The sequence below is a fragment of the Neofelis nebulosa genome, chromosome 6 (genome assembly GCF_028018385.1).
Source record: "Neofelis nebulosa isolate mNeoNeb1 chromosome 6, mNeoNeb1.pri, whole genome shotgun sequence".
NCBI lineage: Eukaryota > Metazoa > Chordata > Mammalia > Carnivora > Felidae > Neofelis > Neofelis nebulosa.
In genome coordinates, this window is record NC_080787.1 from 124,975,677 (window position 1) to 124,989,699 (window position 14,023).

Sequence of the window (14,023 nt, forward strand, 5' to 3'; positions counted from 1 at the left end):
TAACAAAGCCGTTCTGAGCAGGGATTGTCTCTAAAACTCTCTTTAGAATATACATTTTTTAACATTTTAAAGGAGACCTGCAGAAAGCTGACATACCGCTTGGAAGGAAATTTGTACAATAGATTTTCTCGAATCAATTTTTTTTCCCTCGCCACTGCTTTTAGCCTTGTCTACAATATTCTCAAAGGCAATGGCCTCTGAGCTCCTGCCAATATCCCGGTATTAATCTGCTGAAACAAAGTACCACAAACTGGGCAGCTTCAACAAGAGAGATTGGTTGTCTCACAGTTCTGGAGGCCGGAAGTCGGAGATCAAGGTGTTGGTAGAGTTGCATCCTTTGAGGGCCGTGAGGGAGAATCTGTCCCATCCTTTTCTCGAGCTTCTAGTGCTTTGCTGATACACCACCTGATCTCTTTTTCACTTGACATTTTCCCAAAGTTTGTATCTGCCTTTATGTCCAAATTTCCCCATTTTATAAAGACACAGGTCATATTGGATTAACGCCCACTCGAAGGATCTCATCTTAACTTGTTTAAATCTACAAAGACCCTGTTTCCATGTGAGGCACATTCTGAGGTACTGGGGATTAGGACTTCAATACATCTTTTTTTTTGGGGGGGGGGGACACAATTCAGCTCTTAAAAATCTTTGTTTATTCCTAACTAATAATTGCACTGAAAGGCAGGCAATGGCTCTCACAGCTGTGGGTCGTGGTGTGTGTAATCCTTGAGATATGCCTAGGTATTTTAGTAAGATTGATGATGTCGGTTTTCTAAAAAGAAAAAGGTTGAGACGACTACAAATGTGGCCCCCAAGTTCAAATGGCTGCTGCAGGAGTGAGTATTGTTGGAGTAGAAGCTGAAGTACACCTGGGATTCTTTGGCCAATACATGTGAGAGTAAACGTTCCTTTATGCACCGTGTGGGTTTCCTCCCATTCTATTACCCAGTAGGGGTGAAAAGCAAAGGGAGAGCAAAATTAAGGGAGGAAAAAGAATTCTAAGAAATCTTTGCTTGATATACTTGACATCTTGAGAGCTTTTCAAACTTTTACCACCAGGTGATTGTTGATCATAAATATGCAGAGCGTTTACCAGTAACAACACGCACAGCATACAAAGGACTCTTTGTTTGGCTTCTTTGGAATCTGCCCTTGATTAGTTGCTCATCACTTATCCCTGCCTCGGGCATAGTGGATAATCAGCCTCCATCCAGATGACTCAACTAATAACAAGCAGCATGCTGGGCACTGTCGGGTGACTCACAAATGGAGCTGAAGACCAATCCAGAATGCTGTTCCTCACGTGCATACTGGATAACCCAGCACTGGCGATTCAGGTGCCAGGCAGACCCCAGAGGTTCACTGGAAAATTCTGCCCACTTTGTGGTGTGTTTGAAAACTCCTGGAATAAAATGGTAAGGGGAAAAAAAAATCACCATAAATCCGCTCCCCACAGGTAATTTATTTAGAGTGAAAGAGCGAGTCACTGTTAGCACCATTTGTGGTAGATATAAAGACACTCAGAAATAGAGGGACTGACGTCTCTTGGTGATGGCTGGGTAAACAGAGCAACATCTCTTTACGCTTGGGTATCTATTATCTCTTTTTTAAATCACTGGGATGTGGTGAGCAGCCCTTTTATCTTGTTTTACTTTATTTAATTAATAAATTAAGAGCGGCCAGATCTCACAATCTACATATTTTTAAACTAGCCTATTACTACTCTAAAATCGTCTCTGTTTGTGTCCTAGGTATGACTACACATTTGATAGGAGGGGTCAATAAAGATGTACATAAGATAGGGCATTCCTACTCCATAAGCTATCTTTTTTCCTTTCCTTTCCTTTCCTCTCCTCTCCTCTCCTCTCCTCTCCTCTCCTCTCCTCTCCCCTCCCCTCCCCTCCCCTTCCCTTCCCTTCCCTTCCCTTCCCTTCCCTTCCCTTCCCTTCCCTTCTCTTTTCTTCTCTTCTTTTGTTTTGTTTTCTTTTCTTTTTTTCAGTTCTAAAGCAGAGGAGTTAATCATACAGTGTCTAGAGTCAGACTGCCTGGTTTATTAGAATTTTAGCTTTAGCAGGACTTTGGGCGAGTTATTTCATCTTTCTGTGCCTTATCTCTCTGTCTCTGTCTCTCTCTCTCCAAACCTACTGCCTTCAGACCAGGTGTGTACCGAAGGAGGCAGTCTTCCTCCAGTCCTGCCGGGGACCCTTGGGTGGCTTTCACAGACCCCATTCTACTCCTTCCCTCTCCATTATGAAAAGCAGCCTTCTCTGTTTATGGAACACAACTTGCCCCCTGTCTAGGTCTCTCTACTTCACAGATAACTGCTTCCATTATGAACACTTTCTTCACCACCACTCTTTGTTTTCTCACCTCTCCGATCTCTTCTGCAGCTGAGCCCTACACTCCCTCTGCAGTCCCTGGTCTGAATTGAGAACCTTCGCATGCCAGGTGAAACATTTCGTCAAATCTCATACTTCACAAGTCGGCGATCCACAAATACTTTTATTAGCTTCCTTGTGTGCAAGCCGCCAGAAGCTGTATGTCATTTTTTCTCCATGAAACCAACATTCAAATCAACCGTAAGAACGACGACAGCAACAATAATAATCATTTCCATGAAGTTAACCTGGTTAGTGTGTAGGTACAGGTTTTTCAAATGCAAATTACGAAATAGATCCAAGGATAAAGATAAGGCTCCAAACATTAACAGCACCAGATATCGCTATGCCTTCCTGTCATACAGCCCAGGACGCTGACGGGGAACGCTGGATGGGGGGTAGGTGGGGAGTTGGAGCAGAGAGAGGAACTTACAGCTGTGACGGGAAAGCCTCGTAGGTATCCCTCAGTTCAAGATGCTGGCTTTCTTACTGTTTCCTTTAGAGACTTAAGCTGGGCGCTAAGGCCTCAGAATCTGATGTAAATGTTAATAATGTACATGTAATGTAAGTGTAAATGTTAATAACAAGGTCCCGACTAAAAGAATACTATTTATTTTTGGGAGACCATTGTCAGATGTAACTGATGCTATAGTCATTGTCCTTATGCTGAAAACACCCAACAGGGTCCCTCTACTCATGTCCCACCTCTGGGGTCTGAGGACCATCTACTAATTCAGAGGCACTTGGTGTGTGTCTTCAAAATGCAGATTCAAATTCAACAGGTAATTTTGATGGACCCTAGAGTCTGAGAGCTACCGCCTTCCAGGCTTCGGGCCTCAGTAGGGTCCGTTTCGCATATGGCTGCACTACACAGTGAAGCTTGAGTTGCTCAAGAAAATGCCGGAACGATGAGACGTTAGACACATATCACAAGCATTCGTTTTAACCTTCAGATCTCCTACCGTTTCTTAATGTTGATAGTCGTGGTGACAAATAAAATCAACTTCAGAAGGAATTCCCTGTAAATATAAAATATAGTAACTCCTCACTCAATCCTTTGGGCTCCATTCAGTCCTTTCCTGGAAAAAGATGAGGACATCATTTGGGATCATAGCCCTGCTGGCCACAGGGGAGCTTCCGAAAGCGGAGTCATCCTACGTTCAGGGAAGGCCTTAGTCACTTCACTAGAAGTGTTCCAATTCCTGCTGTGTAATTGAGCTCTGTGAACAATGGAAGGAGGACACCAGATTAAAGAATATTGTCTTCTTGATGCAGAAGACTTCACTTATCTCTTTAAAGAATTTACTCACGCAGGGCTAAGGGATGGCCTGTTTCTTCCCTGTGAATCAGTGGAGGGTTTCACTGGGAACAGAGACCCAGATACCCCTGCGCCCCCAGGCATGTGGATAGGGAAGGAGGGCAGCCTGGCTCCTGGGACCACCTTGGATCAGGGATCCCCTCTGCTTTCCTGTCATCAAGTCATTAGGAAAGAGATCCCAAGAGGTCCCTTGGAACTAGGAACTGGTGTTTAACAGCATACAGTCTGCACAAATAAAACACTTTCTCTCTTTCTGTCTTCCCAAATAGCATTTTGAAGACTTGGACATCTAGGAATTTATTTGAAGGGCTTAGGATAGAGGTCAGGTTAGCTAATTAAGAGACTAATTTTTTTTTTTTTTTTCTGTTTTCCACCTCTTCAATTTGCATCTCGGGCTATAGCTTGGTCGTTTTCATCCCTTGCAGTGTATTAGAGTCATCCATGGAGCTTTGAGAAATTCCAACACTCTGGTCCCATTACTGGAGAGAGCCTGATTCAGTTGGTCTTGGGTAGGCCTTTAGCATCACTTTCAAAGCCCAGCATCACGTGTTTCAAAGCTCCCAGCTGATTCTCAGTGTAGCCAAAGTTGAGAGTCACTGCTAGTTTTATGACATGACATTTACAAAAAGCCAGTTGTATTAAAATCAACTACCACCAATGACAACAAAACTTCTGATTCGACAGATCCTAACATTTCAGTAGTTGAGGGAGGCATTATTCTTGGTTTGAGATTTTTCTGGGAATTTGACCACATTTCACATTTAAATGCCCGGGCCAGAATTCCACGACTCAACACTCTAAAAAGACAGACAGAAGATTTTCCATCACGCCGTGGTGAAGCAGTAACAGCAATACCCAAATTCATATCTGCATCCGGTTTGAAGGCAAAATGCAGCAAGATATTCAGAGCGTACAATTGCTGGTGACACCTTGTTTTTTCAATCTGTCCGTAAAATTTCTAACCTCAAAGCTTTAGAGAATTTAGTCTCTGGAAAGTCCAACGAGTGTAACAAAATCGGCTGATGTTTTTGCGGTTAGGTTGCACTTGATTGATTGCGGGGACTTTCGTCTGGAGCCAATCCGTGCCACAGAGCCAGTTGAAGCATTCGTATGTAGCCACAGATGCTTATCTCTCCTCGTAACATCTATGAGAGCAACAGCAGACAAGAATGAGGCTGGATTGGCTTCTGAGGACGGGGACCGCCTGAGACAATAATTCCATCAGGTGCAGTTTGATTTGGGGGGTGCGGGGGTTGGACACCTGTCCAGATGGCTGAGAAGGGGCAGTGATATGTCTTTTCTGTCTAATGTGGCATCAGCCAGTGTGATGGGATGAGTTTTATGAGTTGAATTCCTGGCTTCTGATGGTGGTGAAAGATAAATAAAAAAATTAGGAGAGCTACATAGCGAATACCTTGGAGAGACTGAGGGACACACATATGTAAACCTTCTTCTGAAAGGCAAGGGGCCAAGAACAAAAGAAGGTCAGTATTTTAAATTAAAGTGCATTCATTGAGATGGTGTCCTTAGCTAGTCTCTGCCCCTGTGTTGGATGGGAAGTACTTATATTGGCAGCTACAACCACTCACAACTCCATCCTTACCTTGAAAGCTGGAAGGGTGGGGGGGGGTTGGGGGGGGGTGCAGGGATCCACTATAGTCGTTGCTGACATTCATTTAATGCCAAAGTCATAGAGGGAAGTAATTCGATTTAATGGGAATGGAGTTTTAGAATGAAAATGCGTGGGATTTGATTACCTTAATTGAATTAAACTTATACTTTAGATTATCTCATTTAAATTGCCTGTGTTTCCATGTATGTTTTGAATCTTTGGCTTTTACTACATAGGCAACATTTTCTTCCCACGAAATGCGAAGATCTGTTTGCCTCTCCTTCAAGGCCCTGCTCAGATCCTCCCTGCAAGCCAGGGTCAAGTGACCCAGGCTATTGCAAAAGCGGTCTCTTCCTTCTGCCCCAGGGGGAGTTGGGTCATAGAATGTGAGCACCAGAGGGGCTTGAAAAGCTCACAGCACCGTCCAGGCGCTCCCTCTACCCACAGCGTGTGAAGGCTCGGCTTTCTGAGCCTCTGGTTGTCTGGGTAGCTGTGGGACCCAGCCTGACTTTTGTAGTCTCTCAAGGGCACGCAACACCCCTAAGGGCAAAAACCATGGGGGCTTTGACAACACATCGGGTGAGGGCAAAATGTCCATTTCCAGAATGAAAATCAGTCTTGCACAGTCATACAACGTACTTGATCCCAGTTACGAGAAACAGATTAATGAAACCACCCAGGTAGACCTCATGATTAGCTAGACAGGCTGAATGCCTCCTGACCTACATCTGAGCACCCCTTTGCTTTTCTCTCCGTGGAAAGTAGGATTCCCGGCAGAGCAGCCTGTGCTGGAAAGGAAATCAAGAGAGGAAGGGAGGGAGCGGTGCTGGTTGCGGCCCCATGAGAGGGTGAAGTAGGCAGTAGTCATTCTATAATCTCTCACTCCTTTGCTCTCCCCGAAGCAGGAATATCTGATGTCATGAAGCAATGCGTCCGTGATCCACTAAGATGAACACATTTCCGTTGCAGGAGGGAATCAGGCTTTCTCGTTTCTCCGAACACCCGGTCCCAGGGAAGTCTGAAATTGGTGTCCTCAAGCCCTCTCCTCACCTCTTATTCCTTTGAGGTTTACAGAAAATCTGTGCTACAGTTAATAACAGATAGATCTATTGTTACCTTTCAGTAAGAAGAGCAATATTATTTGGAAATATGTTTTTGTATCAGTTTGAAAACACACACGCAGGTGTCACCATTTATGCTTTGTAGTATAATGGTCTGCCCCTCCATTCTTTTTCTTTCCTGGTAACTTGTGTACATATATGAGCTATTAAAGAATGGTTACTTATTCACTCTCAGTAGAATAGGCAAGGCAGCAACACAGTCAGTGACCAACTCAATAGGCATTTATTGGGCAATCACTTCCTTTAAGGCACTGAGCCCAGGTCCTATGGTTAATACAAAAATGCATAAGGCCTTGACCGCTCCTCCCAGGGGCTTCTGGTCCAGTAAAGGAGAGTAAGCTGCAGATACAAACAACCCATGCGGAATAGAAAGTGGCAAATGTGAAATACAAGGAACGTGCTGTGGGATTTCTGAGCACAGTCAGATCACGTCTGAGGGTGTTCTGCGGAGCGGATGCTTTCTGCCCTGGGCTCCGATGGAGCTTAGGGTTTGGGCAAGTAATGGTGGGCGGGTAGAGATGGGCTACCCCAGGCAGCGGTAGTCATGCGAGCAAGCGGATGGCCCTGGAAAGTGCTGAGCGGTGTCTGGACCCGTAAACTACTGTTTGGTTGTGATGTCGATAGAGCGCACCTCTGATGGTGGTGAGACGTAAGTTCTCCCAGCACGAGGTCCCCAGAGTACTTTGGTGTCAAGATAAGACATTTGAACTTTACCTCCGTAGACGCTTACGTTCAGAGAGATACTGATCCAAGTCTTCCCAGGGCAGGGAATACCCTGGCAGCCTCTGCCCTTCCCAGGTAGGACCTGGGGTGCCTGTGGGGATCTCCACCTGGCTGCCCTGACTCACAGTCTGCCCTTGAACTTCCATCCCAACAATGTTCTCCTCTCCCTTCCAGCAGCCATGTGAACATACACTGGTCTAGTTGCCCCCATGGGCCTGAGCTCTGCCCTCAACCTCAGTCCACTGGAATGTGACCCTAACGTCGGTCTAGATCTTACTGGGGGAAAGCTTCTTGTCCCCTTCTCCTGTCACCCAGCTGCTGGCCAAGACTCAAGAGTAGGAGGTAGGTGTGGGATTCAAAGCCAGTGCTTCTGGTTCTTTCCATTCTACCACATCTGCTTCCCATAGTTTACTCTCCTAGGGACGTACTTGCCATATTGTATGTACAGGCCTCCAAGAGCGGGAAGGAAAATTTCATCTTAGTTAGTGCTTCTCAAAATTCGCCTTTTGCTTGAGTCATCTAAATAGCCATGCTAGAAGAAATATCACTTGAAAGATGCTTCTGAGGCATTTGTTTATGAATATCCTTTTGAATAAATAAATACATTGAGCAATAAACATATTAGAGCGACATTCTGAAAACGAATCACTCAGCGTGATGCCACCAACCTTGCTTGATTGACTTCTGGAATGATCTGCGGTCCGACAGTTGTGCTTCGCTCTTATTCATGGAAACACAGATGCAGACGCTTGTGTGAACGAACCTTCCATGTCCTCGTTGTTCACTATGCAGAGAGAGCACAGTAAGACTTCCTCCTCCCCAGAGATTGCAGCATAGAGCCCTTCCCTCGATCATGAGCAGAAATAAATGACCTCCCCCGCCCCCCCAGGGGTGCCTGGGTGGTTCAGTTGGTTAAGTGGCCAACTCTTGATTCTGGCTCAAGTCACCATCTCACAGTTCGTGAGTTAGAGCCCCGCGTCAGGCTCTGCACCAACAGCATGGAACCTGCTTGGGTTTCTGTCTCCTTCTCTCTCTGCCCCTCCCCCACTTGCTCTCTAGCTCCCTCTCAAAATAAATGAAATCAAACTTCAAAAAAATAAAATAAATGACCCCTGCATGAGTTGACTTTCCTACCCCGCAAGACTTGGTATCGATTATCTAAGAACAGAACAGGTATATCATGAAACCTTAATACAAGCCTAGAGATTTTGAAATCTAGATTTAGAAACATCATCGGAGGAATGGTTGTTACATCAAGGGAGATCGTTTTTGCTGAGGGAATGGCGTTTAATCCCAGTGTTTTATTTGTAGCATTAAAGTGTTAGGAAGGTGTTTTATACAAATTCCTAAGAGGAGAAAAAGAGGAAAGACATTGTTTTGAATCTAAATATGCCAATAAACAAAAAGTGAGCTAATTCTAACATCTGAACGCTCACCCCATTTGTCTTGTACGATAACAACAAAACCATAAATACATCACGTTGGGCCGCGCATGAAAGTTGCGAGAGTTTGCCGTTTCCGTTTTTTAAAAGGAGAAGCAAATGTGTCTGGCTTCCTCGATTTTTTCCTATCTTCAAACGTGCACCTTTAAATAACCATCATGGAGACTTGCTGACTCACAGCACTTCCTTTCTCCTCGGCTCTTTGAGAACCAAGAATGGTGTCACTGGAGAACAGGCAAACTAACGTTGCACGTTATTCATTTAAGATAGTTGCATGCATTCGTGTCTGTTAACTGGCCAAAGTCTGCCTGAGAGAATCCCTAAATAGGAATGACTTTGTAAACGCTGAACCGAATGATAAATCCAGCAACAAGTTTTCGATTTGCAGGCGAAGCCCCAGCTGATTTTCCGCCTGTGGCCGTTTCGACCACATGTCCTCCACGCTCCCATAATACTTGGGATTTTCATCAGCATCGGTGGGACCACAGTGTTTAATATTTACTGGCTTAAATATCTCTCTCCCCAGTCAGGTGAATTTCTGGAGGATAGAGACTGTCTTACCCACAATGGTTCCAGAGAGGTGAACCAGAGGCCAAATCAGCCAGCAGATAGAAGATTCTGTGTAGGGCTGTCACGTTTCCATTTCAGCGCTTTCCATTCCGTGGCACAGAGACCTGTTATTTCTTTGCCCGAGTCACAACTAAGAAGGAAGTGTCCCGCTTGGTTATCTAGGGTGAGGAATACAGGGTAAGTCTGCATGAAAAATTTTTTTTTTCAACAACGTGGATAAAAAAAAAAAAAACTGAAGGAGAGGATGGGGAACCCGCCATGGCAGCTTGCTAACTGTCTGCTTTTAATGCTTTGCTACATTGCTGTCCCTGAGCTTTGAAAAATGCAAGTCTGATGAATTTGCTTCTCTGTTTCACATCCTCCGGTGCATCCAAGGGGACTTGGAGTAAAGACCACAGTCCTCACCTGCTGATGAGCCTGCATGCTGGGCCTCTCCTCCATCCCGCCTGCCCCTTGGAGCCTCACTCTCCTTTGGCTTCTGCCCTCTACCACTGTTGCTCTCTTTCAGCTCATCAAAACAGATGGCTCCCTCCTGCCCCAGGGCTATTGCACCTGCTGGTCCCCCTGTCTGAATTGTCAGAGCGGAGAAGTATGCCAACTCTTCTGCTGTCTTTGGCTACAGACCTCTTTTGTTTGGCCAGCCCAAACAAAACAGAGATTTTTTTCAAGTTTGAATTTGAATGCCTTAAGGCTAGTAGACTTCCTCCAGTCTACCCTGGGCCTTAATATTTATTTCAGTCTTATCCCCTGCCAGATGCACACATTTGTGTTACCTGTCTGCCCCCTCCCCACAAAGGAATTTGAGTTTGCAATCCCTGACCTAATTAATTCCTACCAAGCAACCAGTAATCTGTACCAATGTCACTTCCTCACGGAAGCCATCCCAGCCCCACACTCTCAAAACATCCTGCACTTTCCCTTCGTGGCACCCATCATGATATTTTTTTAAAGTATATTTTATTTTTGAGAGAAAGAGAGAGAGAGAGAGAGAGAGGCAGAAAGAGGAGGAGACAGAGAATCTCAAGCAGGCTCTGTCTGCACTGACAGCAGTGAGCCCAGTGTGGGGCTTGAACTCATGAACCATGAGATCATGACCCGAGCTGAAGTCAGACACTCAACCGAGAAACCCACGCGCCCCCACGATTTTTTTTTTAAATCATATTCTAACTTTTACTCCTAAAAGTAAATTTGAGGTCTGGGGACATTTCATCTAATTTATACCCTTTCATTAAAAGCTTAAATTATTCCCAGAGTAAATAAGCCTGGGTAATATCTAACTTTACACACACACACACACACACACACACACGTGTGTGTGTGCGCACGCTTGGAAAAGGCATGTATTTGTAGTCTAAATTGACTCTGTTTAAATAAGGAACAAGGAAGAACTTTTGGCTTGGGACTTATGATACTAGTTTTTTAATCCACAGTTGGAATTAAGTAACCATTTGTGTAATTAAGTTTTTAAAGTCTATCTTCCTGGCAAGAATGGACATCACAAAAGGTCAGGAAGTCTTGTCTTTTCCGCATGTATTCTCTGTGCTTTACAAAAAGAAGGCAGTCATTTATTGAATGGGTGAATGGATGTCAAAGCAAGAGTATTCCAAAACTTAATAATATAAATAATTCTCTAAAAGTTTTAAATGAGAATTATGGGCAAACATCTTTTTGGGATTTACTTGAGCCTAACCCTTCCAGTAGACACTCTACTCCCTAACCCTGAGCTGCTAATACTGTATGACCCTATAAGGACAGTGGCTTCATACTGATGCACTGTGTACCAAATGACAGAAAGAATGGGGGAACGCACAGGGCTCTGAGCTCCCTGCACATAACTAAACCAGAACACCTCTGCTCTTATCATCGCACACCTTCTATCTTCTAGGTAAATACAACGGACTTCTGCACAAGATTCGTCTTGATCAAAGCTTTCACAAGGGCTGAGACAGTGTTATCTTACAGACAGTGACATCAAAAGCCCCTAAAATGGTGCCTAGAATGGAGTGTGTGATCAATAAATACTTGTTGACGGATATTGATGGATGGTAACATACTTGGGGATGAGATAGGTATTTAAAGCTGGAATCAGATTTCCATTGTGTCTCACAATCAGGAAACACACTGTTCCACTGCAGGTAATTTTGTAACCATTATCTGCCCCATATCCTGAGTGTTTCTTCCATCCATCCAATCCAATTGCAAAAACAAGTGAAATTGCCACCCATTCCCCAAATGATATTAAGGCTGGCCCTCCAAATGCATTTCCAAAATTTCTTTGGTTCACGGCCCTTCCCTACATTGCACTATCCTCTCTGCCTGTGGCCACACCCAAAACACAATGAATTAATTGTCTTCATAAATATATATTTTTTAAATTTTCCCATGGATCCGAATGTGCCCAAAGAATGCTTTCGCCGAAGTGTTTGCGAAGAAAGTTTGATTTATTATTATTGTTATTATTTGGCCTCATTGTATTTGAAACTCACTAAAGTGAAGTACACGATTTTCCATAGTGATGACACATCGTCTTCATGTGGCCATTAGCAGTACAAAGTGGGGTAAAAGAAACTACATGGACTAGCATGTGCCGTGTTCACTGGGCCAGAGACCTTCCATGCCTCCCCTTCTGCTAGATGCTCTTCACCCTTCTGCGCCCGGCTTTCTGCCTCAGAGGCAGACTTGTGTAGATTACTTTTACAGGTTCCTTTCACCATAGGTTCCCAGCTGGATTTGTCCCAGGAGGAGTCCCTGTGCAGGAGGCCAGAGGGAAGGAACACAGTGACATCAGGTCCTATGTCTCCCTGCTGTGTACCTGTAGAGTTGCCTTGGGCTGGCTGTGCAATCGCCACCGAAGGCTAAAGGTCACAGCTCCTCTTAAGGTGACCTTTTCTGCTCGGTCTTCCACTGGCTTTAGCTTCCTGCTGTTTCTTTACATGCACATGTCGTAACACCTGTTAATACTAGCCCGGGGCACCTTCCCTCTGCCTGCCGATATCTCATAAATAATCCCTCTCTGAACCTTCCACTGGCTTCCTGTTGAGGCCTGATTATATACCCACCAGGGGTTTCACTTGTGATCTCTCTCATTTCAATCAGGAATCAAGAGTTATGGTGGTAGGTCTGGAATCTACTGGTTTAACAACTTGAAGGAGTATCATTTTTTTTTCTTTGAAATCATGCTCTACCATTTTTTTTTTATCATTAGATCTAAAAAACTGGGGGCTCCTGGGTGGCTTGGTTGGTTAAGTGTCCAACTTCAGCTCAGGTCATGATTTCTGGTTCGTGAGTTCGAGCCTCGCGTCGGGCTCCGTGCTGACAGCTCAGAGCCTGGAGCCTGCTTCGGATTCTGTGTCTCCCTCTCTCTCTGCCCCTCCCCCACTCATGCTCTCTCTCCCTCTCTCTCTCTCTCTCAAAAACAAATCTTAAAAAATTTTAAATAAAAAAAATAAAAATCTAAATTAATCATATTTTCCTTATGCGCCAAAATGCCTTATTATTGTATATTCTTAAGACTTTTTAAATGGAAATGTATAATCTTACTTTTTGGAAATAACATAGTTTGTTGGGTATTACTATTTTTTTTTTCCTGCACTACTTTCCATGCCCTTTGAGTTAATAAATTTGCTTAGCTTTTCGCTGCTAATTCTAATTCAATCACAGATTCTCTCTCATTGTTGAAATCTCTCGTTGTTCAGACATATCAAGTTGTCTATCAGTTTTTACTGGAAAAGCCTGTCCTGGAGGATTCTTGACTGTTCCAATATAGATTGGTTACCATCCCCACTTGTTAGAGCTGTCATCCTGGGACCTCCTTTAACCACATCCTGGAAATTCTTATCACCTTTCATTGGATCCTATTCCTTCTTTTGTTAACTTAACCCGTGGTTTTGGTGAAACACAATCTCCAGAAGCTTCCAGAAGAAGGTGCATGGAAGTTAAATTTTGAATCCTTATATAAGCCTGAAAATACCTTTGTTTTATTCTTGCACTTAACTGATAGTTTGGTTGGATATTTAATTCTGGATTGAAATAATTTTCCTTCACCATCGCAAAAGCACTTCTCTAGTTACTTATAAATTCCAGTGCTGTTAGTGGAATCTTTTTACCTGATCTTTTGTATGTGACTTTTTCTCTCCCTCTGGAAACTTATAGGATCTTTTCTTTGTTTCAAAATTCTGCAGTAAATGACAATGAACGTTGGTGTGGATCTATTTCCTTTTACTGTTATGGGCCATTTCAGTTAAGAAACTCACATTCTTTAATTCTGGAAATTTTTCTTAATATTTTGTTAAATATTTTCCTGAATTTTGTCAGTTGGATGATGGACTTTTGGACTGGTCCTCTAATTTTCTTATCTTTTTTTATTTTCCGTCCTTTAATAATTATTTTTGTTTTGCTTTCTGTGAGATTCCCATAGCTTTATCTTCATTTTCTTGTACTGAATTAAAAGTTTTTTCTTCTTTTTTATTTTTAATTTCCGAGATCTCTTTTCTGAGTATTCTTTGGATATCTCTTTGTTATCCTGATCTCATTGCACAATTGCAATTTTTTTCTCTAGTGTATTACTCAGAATGTATATATCTTTTATTCTGTTTGTTCACTTAACACTTGTACTAAATAATAAATTATTGTTTTTTGGTTTATAATCTACTTGTGGAATTTTTTATTCTTATCTCTGTACTTAAAACATTTTTTTAATATTTATTTGTTATTTTTGAGAGAAAGAGAGAGAGAGAGAGAGAGAGAGAGAGAGAAGACAAGACCAGGGGAGGGGCAGAGAGAGAGAGGGGGATACAGAATCTGAAGCAGGCTCCAGGCTCTGAGCTGTCAGCACAGAGCCGGATGCAGGACTTGAACTC

The 14,023-nt window shown here is 43.5% G+C and overlaps 2 long non-coding RNA genes across 2 annotated transcripts; one reads left to right on the forward strand and one right to left on the reverse strand.

The window, feature by feature from the left end:
• Positions 1–323: 323 nt before the first annotated feature.
• On the reverse strand, positions 324–7,993 carry LOC131514887 (uncharacterized). The gene is made up of 2 exons (XR_009263317.1): positions 7,821–7,993; positions 324–1,402 (listed from the first exon to the last, which is right to left on the reverse strand). It is a non-coding gene; the product is annotated as an uncharacterized LOC131514887 (long non-coding RNA).
• On the forward strand, positions 1,301–7,060 carry LOC131514888 (uncharacterized). The gene is made up of 3 exons (XR_009263318.1): positions 1,301–1,415; positions 2,391–4,921; positions 6,214–7,060. It is a non-coding gene; the product is annotated as an uncharacterized LOC131514888 (long non-coding RNA).
• Positions 7,994–14,023: the final 6,030 nt, after the last annotated feature.